Here is a 26,365-nt window from a genome sequence, read left to right as displayed (position 1 = left end):
GAGCTGAAATGGCCCAAGGGAGGGTTTAGGATTACTGTAATGGGTGCTTAGCATAATTGAATGAATTGTTACAGCATTCACTTCCACTGACTGGGGAAGGGTTTACCCGTGCCTTCCATTAAACAGCGCAAGCCGGATCCCTTCCCCAAAGGTCTCTTTCTCGCCCCCACAGCAAGAATTACCTGCCAGTCCAGGCATTTCTCACCCTGGTGGGCTTAACACTTTCAGGGAAGATGCGCCGTGCTATCAAACATGCACCCTGCAAGGTAACCCCTGAGCAGATGGTTGGGAGAGAGGAAGGTCAATGACGTAGTCCCCAGCCCTGGAAGCTGTACCACACTGGGAAGGTGACTTAGCTTGTCTGAAACTCAATATGCTATCTTCCGGAAAGGGTTGCTGTGAGGGGTGAAATTAGGTTATAAATGCAAATTATCCTTGTTTAGCATGGGGTTCTTAACTGTTAGTTCCTTCCCTTTCTTTTCCTCTGCACGCTTGGCTTTATCAGTTTCTTCTGATTTCCCAATTTGTGGGGAAGTCATTGGATGGGAGAAGCCACAAGGGCTAAGCAACAGCATTTTAAGAGGCACAAATCCATGTTTCATGGGGTCCTGAAACTTGGAGAATTTGGGAGCCCTCCATAGAAACAGGACATAAGATTATGATTGCAAACTTAGGACACGTCCTGGAAAGGGACCTATGCAATTGAGAGACACCGAAACTTAAGCTTCATTAATATCACAGTGTATCCTCTGATTTGAACCTATTGCTGTTTTCACCCTCACTCAGAGGAACCCAAACTATCCGGTACATTCTTTTCAGACTTCCACAACACTTATTAAGCATTTATTAGGAGCCCAGGATTTTGCCTGATGCCAGAGAAGAACATAAATACAGATGAAGCCCAGGGGTCTGTGATCCCGTTAGGACAGCATGTGTTCACCAAAGACAATTAAGCGGGTAGAGAGCTGATGGACCCCTTCCCACTGAAACTCATCATGGCAGCTTGAAAAGGCTGGTTCTTTTGGTCTCTGCAGCGATGGCCAGGGTCCACCTGGTTACGTGAAGCACATGAACACCAGGACGCGTGGGAAGATTCAACAGAGCAGTGTGCTCCTAACCAGTGATGTCCTTCCCCCTTACTTGTTTTTCTTACATAAGGAAAAGAACCTAACAGGGCTGCTCCATTCTCTGTGGCGGTTCATAGTTCTCTCCTGATACTCATAACCTAGAACATTTGGCCCAGTCCTGCTGTTTCCAACTCAGCAGAAAAATGTTGACATCGATTTCCAGGATTTTGTATGAAGGCCAAGGGGTAAGTTCTAGCCACAGTGAGCACAGAACATTCTAACCTTGAATTCCAAGGCGGCAAGCTGCCAAGGAGTGCTGAGTCCTTCCAAGTTCCACTCCGCTTGCACAGGGCGTGATTTACTGAAGGCACAGCATCAATGAGCGGATTCTGAACACGTCTTTCACAGCAAGCAAACTGAAACTCCACAACCTTAGCTTTCTTCCAAGTTCAAGGGAATGTAGAACGATGGTAACCCAACGACGGGCAGAGATCTGGGAACCTGTGCTCTAAGGCCAACCCTCTCCTCCTAAACTATGGCACAGGCTTCCTTCAAGGATGGGTTCAAAACTTGCGTCTTGAGCAAAATGTGAGCATGTGTGAGGTGCTGGGCACCCTGAGGGCACATCAGATGGCACACCTATGGTGGGGGCATATGCTTAACAGATCCGTGCACCAATTAAGTCACTCTAAGAGCTAAACTTCAATCACCGCCATCCCAGGAACACTGATCAGCAGCAGCAGGGTGGCTGTTTGTTTGAAGACACAGAGTGATGTTGCTGCTCCATCTCGGTGCGATTTTTCCAAATAGGCCTATAAATCCCCCACTGAGAAAATGGGACTAGTGTGGTCATAAAGCATTTCTAGGTAGTTGCTCTCTTGATACAATACGGCAGCAAACTAAATAATGAAGATCAGCTGGTCACAGGCTGGGTCTCCATCCATCTGATGAGGGAATTCAGAGGAACGCCAGAGCAGGAACCTTTTAACCCAGCCTGTAACACGGTGGAGCCCCTCATGCACACGCACAGCGACGGTTTAAGCAGTTCACGGGCAGCCTGGCAGCGAGGTAGAAACCCACACCCTGACTCTTCTTGCTGGGCTAGTAAAATGAAAACGCCAGTGATACACTCAGGCCCTTTATCAATACTGCACCAGAAGGGGAGTCCTTTACGGCATTTTTAAGGCATAGCCACTTGAATCAATCTAATCTGTTTCCAGAATGATCACAGCAAGAAAGAAGGGAAAACTGCTAACTTTTACTTGTTTTCAATCGATTATTTGAAATCTCTCTTCCCCTCTATTTTCCCTTTATTGTCTATGAGTGTTATTTAGCAGCTTACTCCTGGATAGTGATGCGTCATTATATTAGATCCGCTTTGTTGTTGTTTGTTTGATTTTCTGTTCTGGTTAATTAGCAATACTATTTAACAGAATTAGCACCTGTTAAAGTGGCCGTAGCCAAAACTACTACCATGAGATGAGAAAAAGGGGAAAATGCAATCGCCTACCTATTCTGGTCCTATTGTCTACCATATTTGTTTATTTTTCAAACTTAAAAAAAAAAAATCAATGGAACTTGTTAATCAAGTGAAATATTATATGTACTTAAATATAAAAATGGTAATCTATTTTTATTCATTCAGTAAACAATTTTGATGTGTAAAGTTAATTCTATGAGTCCAAGTGCATAGCATGTAATTATAAATCCAATCAATGAGAGCAGGCTGTTTGGCTGAACACACATTGACACAACACAGAATATCCATCAGCATCTCATTTCTTTCTACTCTTGTTTTCACTATATGGTACCAAAATATCCCTGGTTCAAAACAGTAAGTGTTGACTATATGGTAACAGCTTTTTGGGTTACTTTCTAAATCTTAGGATATTTTCTTTAAATAGCTATAATCCAAATATCTATTGCCTGACAACTTCTACTTACATTGTGCCAGGCTTCAGGACCCAGTTATTTCTGAACTTTTCACATGGCATGTCTAAGTAGCCCCTAATCAGTCTAGAAGCCACTGTCACCACATGCCGCCTGTCCTATTGTTTTACTCTGGCTCTTTCCTGCCATACCCATTGTTTACAAAGCGTCAGGGTGGAGAGGGGAATATTACTTTGTCTATACCTTTAAAGAACATGCTCACCCACCAAGCTGCTATTCTCAAACGGTCCCTTAAAGGGTGTGAGAGCCAGAAACAGTGTACAGGGATGAGGGTCTTAAAGGAAGTGATTACAGGTGTTCTTCCCAGTGTCAAATGCACTTTTCATCACCTGAGCTCACCAAACTATTATCCCTTTCCCAAGGTCTTCCAAAGCTCCTGCTGAATAATTCTAACCACTCCAGCCTCTCACGCCTCAACTCTGCACAGGTGTTTAGAAACAGTCACCAAAGAAAATGGGGCATTACATTTCATAGACGATGGAATGTTATTCAGCTGTAAAAAAGATGGAAATCCTGCCACTTACAACAAGATGGGTGAAGCAGGAGGGCATTTTACTAGTGCAATAAGCCAGATAGAGAAAGACAAATACTGTATGGCATCACTTATATGTGGAATCTTAAACAAAAACCAAAACGCGATTTCGTTGAAACACAACAGAATAGTGGTTGCTAGGGGCTGGAGGAAGGGTAAGTGGAAAGACGTAAGTCAAAGGGTGCAAACTTTCAATCGTAAAAAGAATAAATTCTGAGAATCTAATGTACAGCAATGTGACTATAGCTAACAATACAATACTGTACACTTGAAAGTTACTGAGAGTAGATCTCAAGCAAGCTCCACCAAAAAACAGAAACAAACAAGCAAAAACCCCAAAACCACCACCAAAACCAAAAAGAAATAGTTAGCTACGTGAGGTGACAGATATGTCAACTATCTTGATCTTGGCCCTCATCCACAATGTGTGTGTGTACATATCTATCTATATATATATATGTATGTACATATATATAGATATATATATATGTACACAAATCACATTGTACACTTTAAAATATATACATTATATTTGTCAATTATTTCTTAATAAGGCTGAAAAAAAAGAAAGCAAAGAAACCATTACAGAGAACCCTGAGGGAGAAATGCCAATCCACTCTTCCTGTCTTCTAACCACAACTTCTTTCTGGACTCTGTTACAAAACAAAAGCATTCATAGAGATAAATAGAGACACTAGTCTGTAGACGACTAACAAGAGTGTTCTGGTGTAAAACTACAAAAGCCAGTCAAAAATGTTCCATTGTATCAAAAGGCAGGCCACGCCTTGTTTCCAGGTATGCGTTCGAATGAATTAACATGGCAGCAGACTAAGTTCATACCTGGCAGTATCCATTATGCCAAGTAGTTAGACATGTGACAGGTTTGAATGTGGCAGCATGTTCTTTTACTATAAAAATATAATTTAGAAACAAAACTCCAAACATTTAAGGAACCCTAAAACACCTTCCTATTAACCTGATTCTACACAGTATACTTTGGAAAGCATCTGTATTAATTACTAGACTGTAGAGAACCGAATTGTCTTCCACATTTCTCAAGTAACAGCACAGGAATCCTTTCATTTTCATAAGGAAAAAACAGTGCCTTGACCCTTTTCATAATAACTTAAAAGAATGCACCCCAGAGGAAGGGGTGAGCGTGGAAGATTGGGAGGTCAATGTATTTCCCACTCCCTTCACCCCTTAAGAAGCAAAGGAATGCCCATGCTTCCCCTGTGAAGGGTCTCTCCCAATTCTTTTGCTTAGGAGTAGCAATTTGGTTGGAAGCAAAGGGTTAATGAGAATCTTTCTTGAAGAAGCTGTTTGCCCAGCAAATGGTCTATTCTTAAACTATGAATTTAGGGTAGTCTGGGAGAAGGAATGGACATTTAGGGAGATTTGAGTTCCACCAGGACACTTGGTCGGGTTCCAGCTTATCTCACCTTCATTTAAGGGAAATCTTAGAAAAGTAGGGCATGTTTCGTCTTTCCTCATTTTTTCAATTGTTGGTGATTTGCAGTCTTTTTTTTCCCCCCTCTCTGTCTAATTGTGGAAGCAGAATCTAATCTCAGGGAAACAAAAGAGTGGCCTTGGGCTTCTTGGCAATGGACACTCGGCTACAAGATCCTAACGTCTCTTTCATTCCTAATGGCCTGTAGTTCCAAATCCTGAATAATGAAGAGGGTGAAAGGAGTCTTAGTCTATAAAACAAGACATTTCCTTTTGTATTGCTCTCAGTCATTAGTGATTCAGGGCTGGCAGGGGCGGCTGTTTCTATCCTTGTAACGCATGGGAAGACTCCACAGAGCTCAACATGCTATACCGTTCATAATTCCGCTCCCTGGGGTGCACTACAGTCTGGCATTAAAATGCCAGCAAGTAGGGGCAGGGGCTGAAGCTGGCTACCTCCACCCTTCACCCACCAGCTTCCAGCAGGCCCTGGTGTTTCCTTATGGCCCAACCTCGAATGGCTGCCTCCCTGCTTACTGCAGCTTGCCAGAGTCCATTCGGCTGGATGTTTTTACGGATGTGGGTGGGAGGGACAGAGAATGATAAGGGGTCTGAAGAGATTTGGAACAACCTTTCGGGGGATTGAAGAGCTGGATAAAACAAAATGGTGTGTGTGGGGGGGGGGGGGAGGGGTTTGTTCAAGAGCCAGAAATTTGTTTTGTTCTTTTTGCACTCCAGATTTAGGGAAAAGAAGCAAACCCACAACAGTAGTTTTCCTAAAAATATGCATGTTCCAGATTGAGTCTTGGGCTCAGTAAGCATTTATTCAACTTTCCAACTTAAACAGAGGTTCTTTCTCTTTTGAGGAGTCGTAGAGTCTTTAAGAATCTGATCTAATAAAAGCTATGCACATAAAACAATGCCTATAACTTTAATGATATCACTGATCTCCTGAATCCTAGGAGGGTCATGAATCCAAGAATAAGAGCATTCTATAATTCCCAGAAAATGAGAGCTTAGTTCAGAAGAAAGATTTTTCAGCTGTAAAATTCTACACACTTAATTCAATAAACATTTTCTAAGCCTTGTTAAGAAGCAGGGATAAAAAATATCCCTGCTGTGAGGACTTGGTTGTGCTGTGAGGACACAAAGGGAGAATGAGATTTGGTACCGACCCTGGAAGCTCATGGTGGAGAGGCACAGTTGTACACAGATGGTCACAAAACCAGGTGAAAAAAAGGGATGCAACAGGAGATAAAGTGTTCATATCTTTTAGAGAGCAAGAAGGAACAGTATAATCAGGAATAGGTTCATATAAAAGGAGGCATTCAAGACAAATCCCAGAGGACATGTATGATTGTGATGGAGATGAAAGACCACAGAGATGGTATTCGAAGGGAAGGAATTACGAGGATAGAGATGCATGGGTGTGAAAGCTCACAGAACCATCAGAAGAGAGCAATTCCTCAGGTTTAGCTAAAGCTTAGGTTATGAGTAGGGACACATAGAATAGCAGAACAGAGAGATACATTCGGCTGTTTTGTGGAAGGCATATTAGGATGGCAGTACACTCTGCTGAAAAAAAACAGTCTCTGGGATCAGAAGACCAGATTTGAAGCTGTGGTACAGCCACCATATCTGTTAGAATGCCTTTAGCAGCAAGAAACAATACTAAAAGGAACTCAGACAATAAGGACTGTGCTACCTTATATAATAGGAGGTACGGAGTTTATGTACTTCCAGGACTAGTTTAGCCACACGATGCCATCAAGCACGCATGTGATGTCCATGTTTCCTGAGAGTGTCAACAGTGGTGCTATCTGTTCTCGTGTCTGCACGGTGATCAGAACACTTCTTTGCAGCCTGTGCAGACACAGCTACCTCCAGCAAAGAAAAGAAGGGCCTCTAGTATATATCTGTTTGTGTTTTGTTTGGTTTTGAAGTTAGAAAGAAAACTCTTTTCCAAAAGCCCTCCCAGCAAAATCTCTGTAATCTCAATGCCAGTCAGCCACATGCCCACATGTGGCTGCAATGAAGACTGGAAAAAGGAAAAGCTGATATTTTCACTTGGCATTTTCTATGGCAAGAGGTGGGTTCCACCAGCAAAAAAAAAAAAAACAACAAAAAACAGGTGGGGAGTGGCTGCTGAGTAACAACTAGTAGTGTCTGCCATTGTATGACCTCGAATAAGTCAAGTACTGAACGGACTTCTCTTATTAAAAAAAGCGGGGGCGGGGATAATGTTATCTCTCTCCTTAGTCTTCTAGAATTGTGGGAAACAAACACAATAGGAAATGGGAAAACTGTTTAAATGTTAAAGTACTAAGCAAATGTAAGTAGTTGCTATTATTAATAACATCCAGCATTTATTGGATGCCTACTCTGTATGCCAGACAAATTCCATTATTTCAAGTAATTATCACTTCTTTTTTCTGATGAGGAAATTGAAGCCCACAGAGACTTAAGTGACTCACGTTATTCAGCTTGTGAGTGGTGAGAAAGTTTAGCACATTATATACAGACTCCTAACCACTGTGCTCCACTATCCCCATGGTACACGGCCTATTGGGAGGGGGACCGTTACTCGAGGAGAGGCAGAAGCAATGAAGGATCCTTACTTTCTGTTCACGTCAAAAGTACTGAAGACCTGGTATGCATCAGATGAGGTCCTTCTCTCTCACTCTGCTTTCTTCCAGACATTCCTGAAACATTTTTTTTTTCCTTATAATAGACAAACGTGATTTTTTAAAACTCTTTACTGACCTCAGACCAATGGCGTTTTTATTTGTTATTTTTCTGTTTTTTTCTTTTTTCAATTTTTAAACCTTGGTGAAATCTTTCTTTAGGAGCTGGGCCTTCCATTGAACTCACTACAGAACTTGGCTATCCCCAGATCAAGGATTCCTGACAATGAATGCACACACATCTACGTGCAGATTTCAACAGGGTGGTTTAATAGTATCATCGTTTTCGGGAGATTTAAGTGAATGTGTAATAGCGCTCCATTTGGGTCATCAAAGGGAAAAGAAATCAATAATTGCTACACTGAATTAAGAAGCCCCTGAGGGGGGATGAAAAGTTGGTATGATGGCACACGCACACATAACCACACATGTGCACTTGAACTCATCAGACAGAGGTAACCCAGCACGTGCAAACACAATTCGAAATGAACAACCAGTGGAAAGAGTGCGATGAGTTTGGGGTGTGGAGCCAGCCAGAAAGCAGTTAGATTTTTGCCTCTGGAAAGTGTTTAATTCCCAAATGACCTTCTTGTTTTGTAAGAGCCCACATATAATTCACTGTAATGTTTATTTATGTAATATCCTCTGCATGACCCTGAAACGTGTGAGCTAAACAGCCACTGCATCTCCCCTGGAGAACTTACAAGACATCACAGTCAATAGTGATGCAGACAGAAACAGGGGCACACAGAGAACCTAATCAAAGTTAGGCACAGAGCAAACTGTAGCATCTGAAAGAGCCCTTGTGGAAAGTAGAACGTTTTTTTTTTTTTTTTTTTTTCAAGTAAAATTTGATGTGTCTTCCTTCTGAATCTGTTTCCCTATAGAGGTCATTTGCAGCTAAGATGTAAGGCCAAGGCCAGCACATGATCTGTGGAGCACTGTCCCTGGAGCTTCCTTCCATATGAGAAAAACTGCAACTCTCACTCAAGGCAGCTCAGGTCTTTTCCCCCGCAGTTTGTTGAAAGTCAAGTTCTTTCTGTTAGTAACAAGCAAAGAAATACTTGTAATAAAGGGCTATTATACTCTAATCCTAGAGCCAGGTCATTATATTCAGCAAACAAATCCAAGCTCGTCACATCCATTAGACTTAAGTTGCTTTTTGATGCAAATCTTGAAAATAGAACTTGCTCGGCTAGCCCTCAAGGTGAGGGATACAATCAACTCAAAAAAAAAAAAAAAAAAAAAAATTCTATTAATCTCACAATGCCAAACCAGACTAATGACACTTCAGTCCCATGCATCATTCTTTTCCCTCCTCCTTCCTCCTCCTCTTTTTTGAATAATAAAAAAGAAGACAATTTCCAAAACGTGTATCCATTTCTACTGGATAATGTTGACCATTTCATAGTCTTACTCCTCTATTTAAATCACTCTGCCCTAAATGATGCTCTATTTTAATCCTTTGCATTATTCCAGAGAAAGTAGGGAGATGCTGAACTAAATGATTTTTTCCCCAGAAAAAAGCCAGATGTCAGCACCAATGTAATCCTAAAAGAGCACCATGATAAAATGATTATATAAAATATGTGGAAATGTATATTCAAGATAAGACCTCTATATATAGGGATAGTAAAACAGAAAAATTGAACAGACCTGGAGACCCAAAGCCAAAGCTGCAAGACATGAAAGCCACTGAGGGTAGGGAGTAGGGGCAGAGAAGCGGGCAAATCAATGGGTTGTTTGGAGAACTACAGTTCAAGGAAACCATGTAGAGTATCCCTCCAAGGACACTGTTTCACAGCTAAAGAAACAAGCTATACACCAGGTTCTCCTTAGTCCCCCAGCTCACAAGGGAATGGAGATTATATCCAAACCATCCTCCTTCAAATCAGTCCCTATTCAAATTAGGTCACCTGACACTTAGCTATAGAAACACAGGTAACACAAAGAACTATTAATTCAGAATTGTAAAACAATAAAATATTTCTTGCATTATCTTCTCTCTGGAAATCTAGAAAGCAAAGAGAGGAGATCTTCCATATGCTTAGGTAAAAGGGGTGCCATTCAAGTTTGATAGGAGAGAGAGTGGGGGATGTGAGGAATGGAGAAATTCCCTTTCAACTTCCCTGATGCACAGATCTGAGACAGGGAGACCTCCAAGCTCTCCAATCACCATCGGTCTGAATTATAGACACTCTCTAAATATGAAGACTCTTCCTACATGAGAACCCACACACAAACTGAACACACCATCAAGCAGCAGACTGTGTGTGGATGATGACGGGCCCCTCTGTCCACATGCTTCCTTATATTAAGCTTCAATACACAGAAATGAAACAAGTCTTTCCCTTTCCACTTCTCCATCTTGGTTTTTGTGCTGTTATTCTTAGGTCTGAAGAGGTCAACACAATTTTTTTTAAATATTATTTTTCAAGGCTAATACACCATACTTGCAAGAAGCTAATGAATAAAAATATGCATAGTATGGTGATCCAAGTGTCAGAATAAAAAAATGAAAAGAATGTAAATATATATATATGGGATATCCCATACGGCACAACTAACAAAGCAACAAGAACAAAATACCAGAGATAGTCAATAAGCTAAATTCAAATATTTCCCTTTACTGTGGGAATGTCTTAAGGTGGACGGACCAGGGAGGAACAGAAACATTTAACTCTCTTAAAAAATAAACAATCACAACTGACTTCTCTATTAGTGTTTCGTTTGTTTACCTAGGCTGATTGCTAAGGTTTGACGGTACACAATTTGCCTCAAAGAAAATTCAAAAGTTATTATAAAATAACTGGCTTAAAAGTGAAATTTAAATGATATCTTGAAATCCCCAAGTAAAAGGCATTAATAAAAATAAAGATTTCTGTTGGAGAAAAAACTCCTACTGCGGTTAAGTGATTCTTCTTTGTCATTTAATTGCAGAACCAACATGCTTCTACATGAGCTTAGTTCCAATCCTCTGCAATGGCATCTAGATGGCTGGTGGGTGGTTATAAAAAAATTAGCATTCTGCCACTCTTTAAAAAGAAAAACTTAAGACAAAATTGGAATGGACTGGAAAGATCATCTAACTCCAACCACCTCATTTGACAAATGGTGTAGGTTACCCTTTTAGAAGAATTAATTTTTGAATAAGAAGCTTATGAGAGTGAAGAATGATCATAATAAACCGTGTGCTCATTTGGTGCATGAAGCAGGAGTTCCTAGAAGGAAGCATGGTCTTGACCAGTCCTGACATGCGAGAGTTGGAAGAGGTAGACTGAGTACTAGGATCAGACATACACCCAGGTTTTGTGAGGGAGAGAGTCATACAATTTGGGGGTTTCTCTTTAAGAAAAACCACACAAAAATATGAACAAAATGAGGTTCGAAAGTGAATAGTTATCAGAACGCAAAATTAGATCATAATAAATTACCAGTGCCTTAAAGATACACACACTTGTCTTCTGAGATACCATCAGGCAGTTTGGTATGAGATAATAGAAATGCTGTCTGATTGCAACCTGGCTTCCTCTCTTCACCTGGAACAATCTATACCTTCCCCAAACTCCCAGACATCACAGGAGCCCATGCCTATGAAGGCTCTGAATCTTAAGCTTCATTAGCTTCACTGTAAATCCACCTTGGTGTGGGATTCCATATTATGTGCTCATTATACCTTCCCAATAGACTAATCCATTTCAACAGACCTGGGCTATCAGTCAGGAGATATGGACCTGAGCCTGCGCTCTGCCGCTAACCCACCGTGACACTGAGGAAAGGGAAGCCAATGTGTGTCTTTGAGCACCAGTCTTCTCCAGGTTTGCACTACATGTTTGCAGGTCTCTTCCTATTAAAACAGCATTCGATGCTGCATACCTCACTCTACTCTATCTTCAGTGTTGCCAGGCTTAGCAAATGCTACTGCTATTGCCCAAGCTAGAGCTCTGATTCTTCCTTGACCATATCCCCCTCTCTTCTCCTCAAATCTAACCAGTCACTAAGTCCCATATACTTCTCTCATCTCCCTTCACCTGGACCTGGTCTGGTCTGCATCAGATCTCAGCTAGAAGACTGCAGTGCCTCTGACAACTGTCAGCATTTCATCCTGCTTCCCTTCAAGTCACCCTGTACACTGCTACCCCTGAAATCTTTGTTTAATAGCAATCTTGTCATCTTTCCCACTCTTTAAACATTTCTGTGGCCTCCCATTGATCTTAAAGTTTAAATTTCACGATATGGATTATAAGGTCAAGTATGATATGGCTCCTGCACCTACATCCAATCACTGCCATACCAGTGCCCCCTTTACTCTCACAACTCCATGCAAACGTATGCATAATGTTCTCTTGCTGACCTAAAGAACTTCATTATCTGATGATGGTCTGACTAGTTATATTGGTGATAGACCTTTCCAGGCATAAACAACATGTTCCACTTACATGAGCAATTATTGTAGCAACTGGATAGAGCAGAGTGGGATCACACTCTCCTGAGTAATTATAGCACAGGATCATTGCCGTTTAACCAAATTCCAGTTTTAGGGATGATATTGTAAACACTGGATTTCTGCTTGGAAGTTTAGGCTGATTAAAGTACTAAATGCTACAGATGATTCAATGCTGTGAATCTATTTGGGGAAGGCTGAGTAGTTGTAAAACATGTCGATGATCCAATCCAAAGGTTTATGCATTTTTCCGTCCTTTCACTCAGAAGTGTAAGCTGTTGTGCACACACCTGTGAGACACACCTGAAGGCTGGCCAGGGCACTGCAGAGATCTACTTCCCATCGTGTGAGTTTTTTCTATCTATGAATGGACAGCCCTAGAGAAATGAAAGCACCTCAGGGTACAGATCTGAAATCAGTCTTCCACCTATTTCCCATGAGACCTCGCTTCCTCTGTACAATGAGGCCACAGCCACATGGAGTCTGTATGGGAGGGAGGCAGAGTGGGGGTTCCGAGCTAGAAGTCGAGAGGGCTGGGTTCTGGTTACAGAGCCAATTTTAAATCCGCATATGACTTTAGTCAATTTGTTTGATTTTTTTCCCCTTTTCGTATTAAATGGAATTTTCTAACTGGATTATCATCACCAATTTACTTTAAAAACTTTTGTCACTGTGCTAAGCATTTTGAATAACACAATCTATATATATTCTTAACTATCCAATGAGGCCAATACTTCTTTTCTTGCTTTCACTCTGTTTATTTTTTTTTTGGGGGGGGGGGCATTTTCAGATAGCAGATTAGAAAGTTTAAGGAATTTGCCCAAGATCCCTAGCACATAAGTAGGAAAGTTGGGATCTGAATCCACATAAACTGAGCCCAGAGCTCAGGTACTTAACCACCATGCTACACAGCCTTTTTGGAGAGGAGGCGACAGAGCTTTAAAGAGTTTCAAAGATTATACTTCTTGCTTTTAATCAGCCTGAGGCTAGGCTCTGTCTACCTATTGTTTCTATCTATCATCTGTCTATCTGTCTGTCTGTCTATCTATCTATCTATCTATCTTCCTACCTATCTATCTACTATCTAACTGCTTTTCTAGGCACTGACCACAGTGTGTATTTGTTCTTCTAAGTACTATTGAGGATGCAAAAACAAGAAACAGATATTTGCCCTCATTACACATTAGAGCTGGGGAGAGACTCTTGTAGATCTGGATGGTTAGAAATGAATGCTTTAGATAGTAAGTACTGTAGGAATAAAAAGGAAGGAGCAATCTATAGCTAGAAGTAAGTGGGGACCTTTTCAAGTTCTTACTGCGAGCCAGGTGCTTTACACACAATATGTCATTTAATTCACTTCACAATCCCAGCAAGGTGGTTTGTGTTATTCTCACATAGGAGACGGGATGGGCTGGTCCTCAGGTCACAGTTAAGCTTATATCTCTTTGGCTTCTGATCTGGAGCTGACGCCTTGAAAGAGGGACTGAGTTAGCTCTTCCACCACCCTGAGCTGAAGGGTCACCTTGGCATCCTACTCACTGAGATCTTTGGTGGGGTTCCACAGGCAGAGGACCACAGCTCTCCTTGCCCACCAGCAGGCATAAAACATGGAGGAGTCAAGTTCAGAAAAGAGGAGAGAAACTTCCCAAGAATTTACAAGAATCTACCATCTATCTGCTCCTCTGCCAACGGAGGACTTATAAATTCAAAGTCCCTTACGTGTCCCTAACAGAACACAGGAAACGGAGCTTCAGTAAAGAAGGATAAAGAAGGCTAGAAAGGAATAATATCTCTATTTCATGTGGAAAATCAGTTAAAAAGTGGATAAGTATGTCACTGCTGCTTCCCTTAGTTTTTATTCCTTTAATCCTAAATCAAGACACCAGTGAAATTGAGAAACCCAACGCCCTGTATAACGTAGGAAATGCCAATCTCCCAGGAAAGAACCTGATTCCTGGCGTCTGATGGGCACGGACCATTATGAATCTCTCCCTTCAGAGAAAAGGAACTACACTGTTCCCAGTGTTGAACAGGAGTGTGATGGGGCCGCAGGGCCAGCAGGGGGGCTTCAGTAAGTATGTGACTCAGAGCGACTGGGGGAGGGGAAGGACACTGGCCGGAGCTCTTTCCCTGGGTGCTGCAGGAGGCTCTAGAAAAAAAGAGATCTAGTTTGTTGAAAATGGAACCTCTTCTTTAGATTTTTTTCCTTTTTTTTTTCCTTTAAACTGTCCAGGATTAATGTGGCAAAAATAAAATGCCCCACAGGCTGCTTATTTTGACGCTTACTACAGCACATAAAAATGAAGAATTAGCATGGAATGAATAATTTATTTAGAGCCTTACTGTTGTTTTAAACAAATTACTTCCATGAAAGCAATGTGTATTCAAGCAATAAATCACTGTTTAGCACTCTGTCTCGAGGAACAGATACCACTTGGCAGAATTATTGAATGGCAGTGCCTGGCAGGGAGGCAGGCACGAGGAAGATAAAGGTGATGTCCTTGCATGAAGGGATTTTCTTTGGATCTGGAGGTGGCTAGGTTAGAGTGAGACTCAGTACCCAGACGCTTCTCTCTATTCACGAAGTTCAAATGTGCACCTGCTTGCACTAGTGCATCTGCTAGTATGACTGGCACAGCGCACGCTATTCTTATTGTAATATCATTGCAATGACCCTGGGCCGAGCACAGAGCCTGAGAGTTCAGGATATGCCATTGAAACAAAACAATGAGTTCTATGGCTTTGAGTTGATCACTATCTTCAGAGTACTTTATACAATGTGATAAATATTATGATAGTATTGCATAAAAAATGCTATGAACACTTGTCTAGTAGGAGGATGGGAATCTGGAAAGATTTCCTAGAGGTGGCCTTATTACATCTAGACCTTGGTTTAGCCAAGTGGCTAGAAAAAAGGGGAAGAACATTCCTTACAAGAAGTCAGTGTGGGAGCAGAGGAATGCAAGTGTGAAGCCCACACGATGTTTAGGTAGAGAGGGTGTATGTTATGTGGTACAGCTCAGTGAGAGTAGAGAAGGAAATGAGAGCAGGGAGGCAGGAGAAGGGAACTGGCAAGGGTGCAAGATGACCTAGACACTAGTCTTCCTAGATAAATTGGCCCTGGAGACCAGAAACTGAAACCAGTTCCAGTCTGCAACTAAGACTGCTGGCTATTCCTTCCCAGCCTTGCTAATTACCAAATCTGTCTGTGTCTGACACACAGCAAGGGGACCTGCTTCAGGTCGAAAGACAGAATGACTCTGGGACTCTCCTTACAGTCAAGTCAGAGGTGGAACAGCTCTAGTGCCCAGTGTGGCGAAGTTCTCAGAATGAAATCATCATCCTAGTTTTTGTTGGGGAAAGAAATAAAGCAGTTCACACGGGGTTCAACTATCTCAGATTCCAAGTTTCAAAATGTCTTTTCTTCTTTCTTTAAAGCCAATGCCACAAACATAACCTGAGGTCTGACACTCAAAGCTGAGAGGCCCGCAATCCTTCATGACCCCTGGCACTTTGTGACAATTAGTGCAGCCTGATAATGCCTGTCACTTACAGGATGGAAGGCTGAACGCTTGTCTACACATATGTAGGAAGAGCAAAACCTTTGCATTCTATCAACTGGATTAAAGGTTTCTGAATTATCTCATTTCCTTCTGGCTTAAATAAAAATAAATAATAGCATGTCATCCTCAAGGAGTGTAGAGAACCAGTATTTCCCAATCCTACTTTAAGTGGTTTAAGAAAGAATAAACTTTCAGCTTCTTCTTCAAAAATTCTTCTTTGAATTTTGCTAAAAATTTGCTGTAAGCCACAATCAACCCTTCTGGCTACTAGACTGAAGGTGACAGGACTGAGAAATGTAATGAATTTGATACTTCTCGTCACCTTAACAATACTTGCTACCTTGTGTGTGGGGGAGAGGGGACGGGAGGGGCTATCTTGGTGTCAGCATTTTATCAAGCTCAGAGAAAACTCAAAAGGTTGTTGACTACCAGCCAGTCAGAAGTGCTTCACCCGCAGGAAGAAATTAATCAACGAATAACTCTCTATTGAATACTCACTACATTCAAGGCAGAGCCCACAGATCCCATGGGAGACAGAGACACAGACAACGTAATTTCTGCCATCTAGGAATTCACAATATAGGTAGAATCTGATTGTCACTCACTTGCTCAGAAACACTCAAAGTTCCTTTACCTCCATAGGATTAACTTCCTATTCTTCAATAAGATACCCAAGGTCCATTCTATATACCATGTATTTCCTTTCCAGTGGTATCTGTTGTCATTTCTCCTTGCAATCCTGCATTCCTGACCTTCTTGCTGTTCATTGAATGACCACAAATTTCCAGTCCTCTGGGGCTTTCTCAGGTTCTAATACCTAGCTCAACTCTGTTCTCCTCCATGGAGCCATCCCACCCTCTATGCGCAGAGTCTGTTGTATATCATCTGTGCTTCTTTAGCATTTTATATTTCTACTATGGCCTAAGCAAATCATTTTTACTACTTGTTTACCTGTCTCTTTCATTAGATTGTGATCTAGCTGTTGAATTATTTTTACATAATTTCTTTTGCTAGGATAAAGCCTGACATGAAAGAACCCCCAGTATATGGTCAATGAATAATTATACAATGTACAGATATGCATGTTTAAAAATATGTCAGTATGGGACAAATGAAATTATTTATATGTGCAAGCCTACCGCCATCCTTGATATATAGTATGTTCTCAATAATAATTAGCTTTATTCAATCATAAATGCGCATTGAATATCACACTTCAAAGCACGATGGCTGCAAATTATACAGCAGAATGGTATAGCACATTTTCAAAAGTTCAGAGTTAGGGTGAGCATGATACATTTGTAGTTCATCATTTCAACCAGCCTGATCAGAGATCACAGTGATGTGAAAAAAAAAAAACATAGCTGGAAAGATAGACTAGGGCCATTTATGGATGGTCTCTGATGGGCTGCAAAACCTCTGAAGTATGGAGAGTGATTAATGGTTCTGAGCAGAGCTGATACAGACAATACTGGAGATACAAAGTTAAATCTGACAGCTACGTTAAGAAATGGATTATTAGCAGGGATCATCAAACTTTTTCTTAAAGAACAAGATAGTGAATATTTTAGGCACGTGGACCACAAAATGTTTGTGAAAACTACTCTATTCCACAGCTGTATCATGAAAGCAGCCATGGACAATATGTCTACATAAAACCCTTATTTACAAAAACAGATGATGGACAAAATTTGGCCCTCAGGTTGTAGCTTGCCAACTCCTGCATTAGAGCAATAAGTGGCTTAAAGTTAAGAAGGCATTTAAAAGTCTATTTAAATGTACTGGTGTAAAATTTTGAAGGCTTATATCAGTAAGGCAGGAGTAGAAATGGAAAAATAATAAGCAAGAACAAAAGGAAGAAAGATTACAGGGGGAAAAGAGTGAGGTAATTGGATACCATAGGAGAAAATGAGGAAGAATCTAAGATAACATTTTAAGGTTTTGAAAAAGAGGATTAGGGTAACAGAAGCATAGCGGACAAGATAGGGTCTTGTCCTATCTTGCCCTTAATTAGTTTTGTCAGCTATCTGGGAAAACTCTCGTAAAAAGTTTGAAAGAAAGCAGTTTGAAAAGATGTGCATATGGAAACCAGAAACTTGAAACAATCAAAGAATTTGGGTGCTGAAGGGGATTTAGAGAGATAATTTTATCCAAACTTGTGTTTTTATAATGTAGAAGGGTGGTAGCGTTTAAATCGTACATCATTAGGCAGCTGACTGTTAAGCCACAGGAATGCCAAATCACGTTTTGTGTGTCCTATACAACATTGGCTCTTAACTTGTTTAAAAACAAAGCATATCAATTGCCAGCATTTAAAAATCAGGAGTTTTCATATCAAGCTGAAATGATCACTTCTCTTTAAAAGTAAAGAGAAGATCTGGCAATACTCGGCTTCTATTCCCACACAACAAAATCAGCTGGGAAGACGTCTCAGTAGCTCCTGCTCACAGGATATGAGCTCTCCATTGGCGGAAGCAAACTCCATGCTCTCCATCACTGACATGGCCTGTGCAGCCCTCGCAGGCATTTGGGCTTGTGAGCCCTGATTTCAATGTCTGGGCTCTGGAGTCAGATTGCCAGGCTGCTGTCCTGGCTCTACCAACTTCGTGGGGGAGGTAACTTAACTTTGGAAGTTTCAGTTTCCTTACCGTGGAGGTGTGCAATGATGTGAACTCCTACCTCGTCAGATTATTATGAGGATTAACCGAAATATTGTGCATAAAGCACTAGCAGACAGTAGTCCCACGGATGTTAGTTATTGTCATCACTGTCATTATGGGAAATTGAAGCCCAGAGAAGTTGCATGAATTGCCTAAGTACACACTGTCATTTGGTGACAGAACCAGTAATAGATTCTCAGGATTCCAGTGCGATTTCCATTACTCTGAGAATATTCCATCACAAATACAATGGGGATGTTTAAAAAACATAATCAGGGTATGCCGTGACCAAGAAGAGCAAGTAAAAAGAGCAGGTCAGATATGATGATGGGCCAGTATGTCAAACCATTTCAACGAGTTATACCCTAGTGGAGTATATTGGGATAAACATAAAAATCGTGTGTCCGTGACTTACTTTTTTGCCAAAGCTACATAAAGGAATTCTAAACATTTAATTCTACCATTTCTGACAGAGAGCAAAAACCAAGTCACATCTCAAATCAAAGTTTAGTGACTTTTAGTTGCATTCTATCCTGGAGAACAATTATAGGTAGGAAGACTGACAAAAATACCCTGGAGCTACTTTGTCCTATTTATAATTTCTAAGTTTCTGTCTGTTTCAAAAGTGGATGAGAAAAAGTGCTAAGTCGACCAACTCCAGTTAATTAGTTTTTTCTATTTGGTGACTGTAAATCAATGACAAGCCAACTTCTAGTACTTTCACCCTGGCTGAGAAGTTTGCTGCCACTGTCCATCCATCACTTCTGCCTGTAAGTGGCCTTGCTGAGCTCGGTCTAAATAGCATCCATTTCTCCAGTTATATGCATTCCCTCTTTTCTGCAGCCTATAGGAAAATATGCTGGTGACAGCTTTTTGTAATAAGCTGCAGGCTTTGTGAGACCAATTGTAATGCAAAGGTCATATTTTCTAAACTGTTTATAGATTGCAATTTGTAAGGTTAGAATGTCACATACTGTCAATAATTCAAGGTGGAGAATTACAACTGTTAATAGGTCAATTCTTCATTCTTCTCCAACACTCATTCCCCTAAGAGCTTTAATTTATTTCATTTAAGTGTGATTCCTTGAACTTTGAACTAAAGGTTTCATTTATTTATGACGGAAAAAAAAACCCAAAATAGGGTGGAGGACTGTAATTTCTTAACAAGTTTTAAGGGATTTGAACCAATCAGAAGACCACAGTTCAGAGAGGAGAGATTTAAAAAGTCTATTTTCCAGGAAATCCAGTGATCCTCAAAAATGTTTATGTTGCAAGTGTACAAGAGGCTTAGCACCCTTCCTTTGCCCCTAAAAAATAAATTAGAAAATTGGGAAGCAAATGTTGCTGAAATATACCAAATACTGGAAGCTAAAGGAATGTCTTCCTGTTTGTAAGAATGTATTTGCTATAATCGTGTGCTGCCAGGAGTCTGTCAAAGGCTTTACTTGGGAGAATAATTAAATCTGAATTAATTCTAGTGAGATTGTGATTGCTGAACTTGAACCTGGGTTTTTTAGGAGATTACAAACTTCTTCATTTGATGACAGCTGTGGACACTATATACACCACTTCTAATGAAAATGGCTCTAAACAAAATTCTGGGGCAACCTTCCGAAGCTCATTTAACTCTGGGCAAAGAACTTAGGTTATAGAAATGCAGATGCTCTTTCTCATATAACCGATGTGCTTTTTCCAAAAACAGACAGAGGAGAGAGGCAGAAATGTGATCACTTCTCTTGGGTACTTACAATCTCAGAGGATTTAAAAGAATAATTGATTTTCCATCTTTGGGAATTCTTTCCCTGCCTCCAATTTTAGACCGAGACATAACACAAAACAGCAGTGCTCAGAGAAAAAAACAATTCGTTTTCTAAAGGGAAGACAGGTAGGACAGACAGGGTTCCATCCCAGTACCAGGGGGCATTTGAGAGACTGTTCTGATGTTTGTTCTTCCTGTTACCTCCTTCTTCACAAATGCATTCCCAGCTGCTTGATTTTTTCTGTGCCTATCAGGGTTTGAAACTCTCATGCATCTCTTATGAGAAGCTCAGAAAATGTTACAAGCACCAAACATTCATCGAAGGTTCTTGAGTTTCTGATGTAAAAACCCATTCAAACCTACTGGCTTCCATCATCTTTGTAGAGTTCCAAATCCCATGTCGCCAACTATCAAACTACTTTAGCCAAACTACAGTAATTATTTATGTAAGGATTTTGGTACCTGGAAATGGTCGAGTATAATTAAAAGAGGTAGAACATATTCTTGGATTAGATTGTGTATAAGAGGCTGAATGGCATGTTTTAACCACAAGAAAGCAAGCCCATTACTGAAATCTGATCAAGGAAAACACAATCTTTAGATTGAACCACGACTTAATGCCTATGATTCTCACTGTGCTGACTTACAAGAATAATACACACACACACAACACACACACACACACACACACACACAGGAACTAAATATTGATATAGAGGAATTGCTAACAAAATTGTGTTTCTGCCTTCCAAGGTAAGCATCATGCTTTTCCCACACTGCGCATGCATTAGCCAAGACAGCTAAGCTTGAGATTCCATAGTACTGTACTAGTCCGTGAAATGTGGGAATGTAAAAGAGAACTGTGCCCAGTTTCAAGGACAAGGAAACTAGTTTATATTTTAAGGAGGGGCACTTCTCCTTCATCAAACTATTACCATTTCCAGAAATTTATCTGAACTCAACAGCTAAAAAAAACATCTTTACGGGCACTCATCTCTTAAGACATTCTCTCTGTTGCCTTCTCTTTCTTATGGCTTTGATTTTGCTCTCAGTCCCTAAAAGGATCAGTATCACAAGATACAACCAGGACAATGAAACATTCTAGAAAAGACAAAGCTCTGTGTTGCTGATCAGAGCTTACTAGAACTACATTTTAATATTATTGGAATATTATCCGAGTTTGGTTAAAATTCACCGTTAATATGTTGTTCCCCCCAGTATGATTTTTTTAAGGATAGGAAATAACCAAATAATGAACATCTGATTAGTCCTGACGACAGACTATGGCGAACTCTGTGATATCAGAAGCCTTATTATATACATTTTCTGTCATGTGTCCCAGCTTCCTGGCTCAGGGGTATTTAACTGTTGGTCCAATTAATGAAATACCAAAGGTACTAAAAAAGGACATTCAAACCAGTGTTAGCTTTTAAATATTTATTTTGGCAACAACATGCAGTTTATTGCCTCATTAACTCAGAATAATTATACGCAGTTGCATTCTGATATTATTTTCTTATATAATGTATCTTATAAGCAGTGGACACAATCTAACATATGGAATTCTAAAAACAGAGAGAGTGGCTATTCTCTTTCCATAAGACAACAGGGATTCCACCAAAAACAGCACTGTTTTTTTGTGTGTGTGTTTTGTGGGTTTTTTTTTTTTTTGGTGTTTTCGTGTTTTTTTTTTCTGTGAAGTAATAATTGAATGTGGTCAGCTATTCAAGTAAAGAATGATTCCTGCTTCCTAAGGATTTTTATGCCTTTGTCACTACTAGAGTTCCCATAAGCAACACTCTCATTGCCTTTGAAACCAGATTGAGCCTGTACCAATAGCCATTCTTAGAAATAGTAATCGCTGGTCAAGTTCACCAATGCATTGCTATCTCTGTTTCACTTAACCACAAAATTCCTCATTGAAGAACTCAATACAAAACAACAGCAACAGCAAAACAGAAGTCTAAAACAACAGTAATTGTGAGGCATTTTACAGCAGGGGAACCAATGGCATAATACTTGTTACCACTAAGTTGTCCAGGGCCCTATTCCCAACCTGTAAATGTCACATCTAACTTGGTATTCATAATTAGGGTGATAATTAATAAGAGAGCTGACAAAATGGATTTTTTTTTAAGCAAGTTGTTAAGAAATTTTAAGTTCAAGAACAAATGATTTTCACCTATTTCTGGGTTGATGGAAATTACCAATATACTGTATCTAAAAGAGGAACTGGAGTGTAATAAGGGATTACATACTTATAAACAGGCTGATACATATTAATCAATGATAAAAGAGAATCATAAACCTTCTTTCAGTGGGAAACAAGTCCTACGGAAGCATTATTTCAATAATCAAAAGGTGGGATTTCAACAGGATAGATCGATAATTAATAGGTGAGAATGATGAGTTTATCTTTTCAACCAAATTAGAAATATTTCCACTGACATCAATGCTTATTTACTAACATGTAAATGGTCCAACAGATGTCTCAAGTATTTCTCAGGTGTCTCTGCAAAGCCATAGGCACAGCTAAACCAATTTAAGTTTTCAGAAGTGAGATCACGATCGCCATCCTTAATTGTAAGAATTCTCATTCTCACCATTGTTCATGTGGTACTGAAAGACATGGCAGTGAATTTTCTCTTTATAGGCACATACTTATGAACATATTTCAAAGATGATTTCATCCTGAAACTTCACGGACACATGAATACAATGAAAACATTAGCCAACAAGAACTAACTTCTCATGAAGTTGCTTAAAAATATGGATGAACAAATTTTCAGAGATCTACATTTTCCATGCATGCCCGCCAAAGCCTTGCAAGTAGAAATGCTACATGAAATATTTTTAAAAATCAAATTACATTTACCAATGACATCTGACTTAGAATTAGAAAGTAATTTTTTTTCTATCATAAAACATACCTTGATGCCTTACATCACATAGAATAACCAGAACTATTTATACTCAAAGGCACTCTAAATGCCTGGAAAGAAGAAAGGAGAGAAGGAAGTGAGCACTTACAGCGTCTCTTACGTGGCATGTTAAGTCTGTGCATGCACTATTATCTCATTTAAGCTTCACAACAGCCCTGGAGGGTACCTATGGTTACTGACAATCTTACAGATGATGAAATGTGACACAGAGTGCCCCTTTCTCCAAGGATATAGTCATTGATCATCAGAGCAAGAATTCAAACCCTGGGCTATTTGTTCATAAATCTAGAATGTTCCTTCTATATCCTTGTGTTCCACTGGTAGTTCTGATGTAACAATTAAAAGTTCCTTTAGAATCAACTCCATATTAGATAATAGTGCTGTCTAAAATGAATTTTGAAACACAAGCAATGTTTTTTAGAAGCTTGACTATAATAGAGCAAAGTGTGGTTTCCTTTGTATCTCTTCTACTTGAAGTTTGCGGAGCTTCTTATATTTAATATTTTATAATCATATTTGAGAATTTTTAGGATAGGTATAGATTTTTTTCCTACCCCATCTCTCTCTCCTCTCTTTCTGGTTCTCTACGTACACAGATTATAAATTGCTTGATTTATTTTTTTCCTCGGGTCACTATAACTCTGCTATTTTCTTTTTTTAGAGGGGGGAAATTTTTCTTTTCTCTTTGTTCTTCAGATTGGGCAATTTTTATTGACCTATCTTCAAGTTTATTGATCTTTCCTTACACTCTGTCCAATCTCCTCATCCAACAAATATTTTCATTTCATATAGTATTTTTTTTTTACTTCTAGAATTTCAGTTTGGAGCTTTTTTTTTTATAGTTGCCATTTCTCTTCTGAGATCCCCATCTACCGTACGAGTATTCTCTCAGTATGACCATGCTTTCCTTTAAGTCTTGAACATATTTGTCATAGCTCCTTTAATGTCTTTGTTGTTAACTCTACCATCTGGAACACGCTCAGACTGGTTTCACTTGTCCTCTCTTTCCCTTGACCATAGGTGACATCCTCCACTTTCACTGTGTGATTAGAAATCTTTCATTGTGTATTGAACATTGATGGATGATAGGTTGCAGAGGACAGGATTTTGCTATCCTCTTATGAAGATTTTTTTTTCCTCCTAATAGGCTGTTAAAAAAATTATTGTCTGATCACCTGGAGCTCATGGAACCTTAGCTTTACACTTTATCAGGATGAGACAGTTGGGATTTTCACTTAGTCTGCAGGAAAATTCCTTAGTTCTAGTCTTAATGTATATTTCTTCTGTGTTTTAATGGAAAGCTCAAGGTATTTACTAAGCCTTTCTTGGCTGGGCAGAATTCAACTTTAAACTCCATTTTCATGGCAGGAAGCAGCTGAAACCCTTTTCAGCTCTTTTAGCCTTAAAGCTGTTTCTGTCCGCTGTCAGAACCCTTAGAATTCAGAGATCAGCCAGTATTCGATACAGATTTTCAGGCTCCCACCTCTGTGGCTTCTTCATTTCTGAGATATCTCCAACATCAGGAGCTTCTTTGGACACCCCAAATCCCATCCACTGATGCCTTAAATACAGCACCCTCTTTTTGAGGTCCATCCACCCTGTGCCAAATACCAAGGGTGCCAAAAATATGTATACACATGACTTGTATTCATCTTTTGTTATCGGTATATATTGAGTATTACAATTTTAATAGTTTTCTTTTTCCTTTCTTAAAATGTGTATATTTTTTTGACACCCTCTGTAGATGGGAGAGTGCTATCAGGAGAAAAACTGTATAAACATAGATCTTACCCAGTTCAGTTCCTTTCTTTAAGAAGTTAAATCCTCTTCACTTTCTACCTGTTATTGATCCCTCTACCGGTTATTGATTCCTCACGTCGTTTTTCTTTTCCTTCTGAGTTTATAATTATTATCTATTCCAATACCAGCCTATTCCAATACCAGCTACTCCTCTAACACCCTAGAGCTTATTCTTAAAAACAAAACAAACAAAAATTCTGTCTTTTACAAGCGCCATATATTTTTTAATCTCTACTTTAAACAACCTTTGGAAGATGATTATTATTACAAAATTACTCGCTTACTTATGTTCTATCATTTTTACTCTTTTCTGATTTTGTTCAAGGATACTCCCTCAGGGCCAATTTTAGCAAAAAAAAAAAAAAAAAAAAAAAAAAAAAAAAAAAAAAAAGATAAAACCAGAAATATACTGACACAGTTAGAGTAAGGCCATTTCCCCATATGCATCCTCATTTTCTCTCACTGTATTACAGAAGAATATGGGAAGCAATCAATCTGCCATTTCTTTCCATGGCTGGTGAATTTCCCGTATCATATCCAATTAAGTCATCAAAAGAATGGGAAAGGCAGAAGTGGACCTGTACTTCACATGTCAACATTGATGAGCAGCTTTATTCTATAAAACACGAATTACATCATACCCACATTCACATGGGGCTAAGGGAGCTATCTACATACTCCCAAGATCTAAAATAGTAGGGGAGGTATTAAATTATTGTTTTCTCAGAGAGGTACCAAAGAAAGGGCATTATCCATATCTCAGCTGACAAGAAGGGTGGTGAATGAAAACTGTATCATCTCTGCTTCCCACTGGCTTGGTAAGGATTCTTAACATAGCTTGGAGCTAGAGGATTCAGAATTATGCCAGTCCTTCAGTTGGACTTCTCAGTATCCAAGAAAAATCTATCTACTTCTAGAGAGAAACCCATTTCTGGGGAGCCATTGCATTGGAAAGTAGGTAGATAACCATTTTTATTTTTATTTTTTTGAAATCTCTGAAAGAGGGAAGCCTTTTAAGAGTAAATTAGGACAGCTCCTAGGAAGCTTTTGACTGCTTTTCCAGAATTATACACTTGTGTGATGCTTGGGTATCAGAAGAGTAGGAAAAATACATCAATATTTAACACTCATATAGTAATATAAATGCTTGCAGTGTTCTACAATCAATAAAGTCAGGTCTCAAAATGTGTCTTTTTAACATAAATATAACAAATAAATATCTTTAGACTTTGTAATAACCCCCCATGGGAAAGCGCCAGAATCCCCATCATGTAAAACTGATGCAAAGTGTGTGTGTGTGTGTGTGTGTGTGTGTGTGTGCACGCGGGGGGGGCGGGGGGTGCTATTCTATAAAACATAATCTTGCAGTGATTAGACAAAGCATCAAATGGCCCTAGGAGGGGCTTTTTGCCCCTCTAATTTAAGTGCTATTAGAATATCACAAATGCCTTTCCTAAAACTTCCCTTCAGGCTGTCTATCTCCTTTAGCAGTACCCTCATTCTGTCAAGTTCACT

The 26,365-nt window shown here is 39.7% G+C and overlaps 1 protein-coding gene across 3 annotated transcripts in view; it reads right to left on the bottom strand.

Moving 5' to 3' along the window:
• The window catches only part of SORCS1 (sortilin related VPS10 domain containing receptor 1), a 467,290-nt gene that overhangs the window by 299,950 nt on the left and 140,975 nt on the right, over positions 1-26,365 (bottom strand). The gene's annotated exons all lie outside the window — the stretch shown is intronic.

Source organism: Rhinolophus ferrumequinum, chromosome 16, assembly GCF_004115265.2.
Source record: "Rhinolophus ferrumequinum isolate MPI-CBG mRhiFer1 chromosome 16, mRhiFer1_v1.p, whole genome shotgun sequence".
Classification (NCBI taxonomy): domain Eukaryota; kingdom Metazoa; phylum Chordata; class Mammalia; order Chiroptera; family Rhinolophidae; genus Rhinolophus; species Rhinolophus ferrumequinum.
Note: the sequence above shows the minus strand (reverse complement) of the source record. Positions and strands in the feature narration are given on the sequence as shown.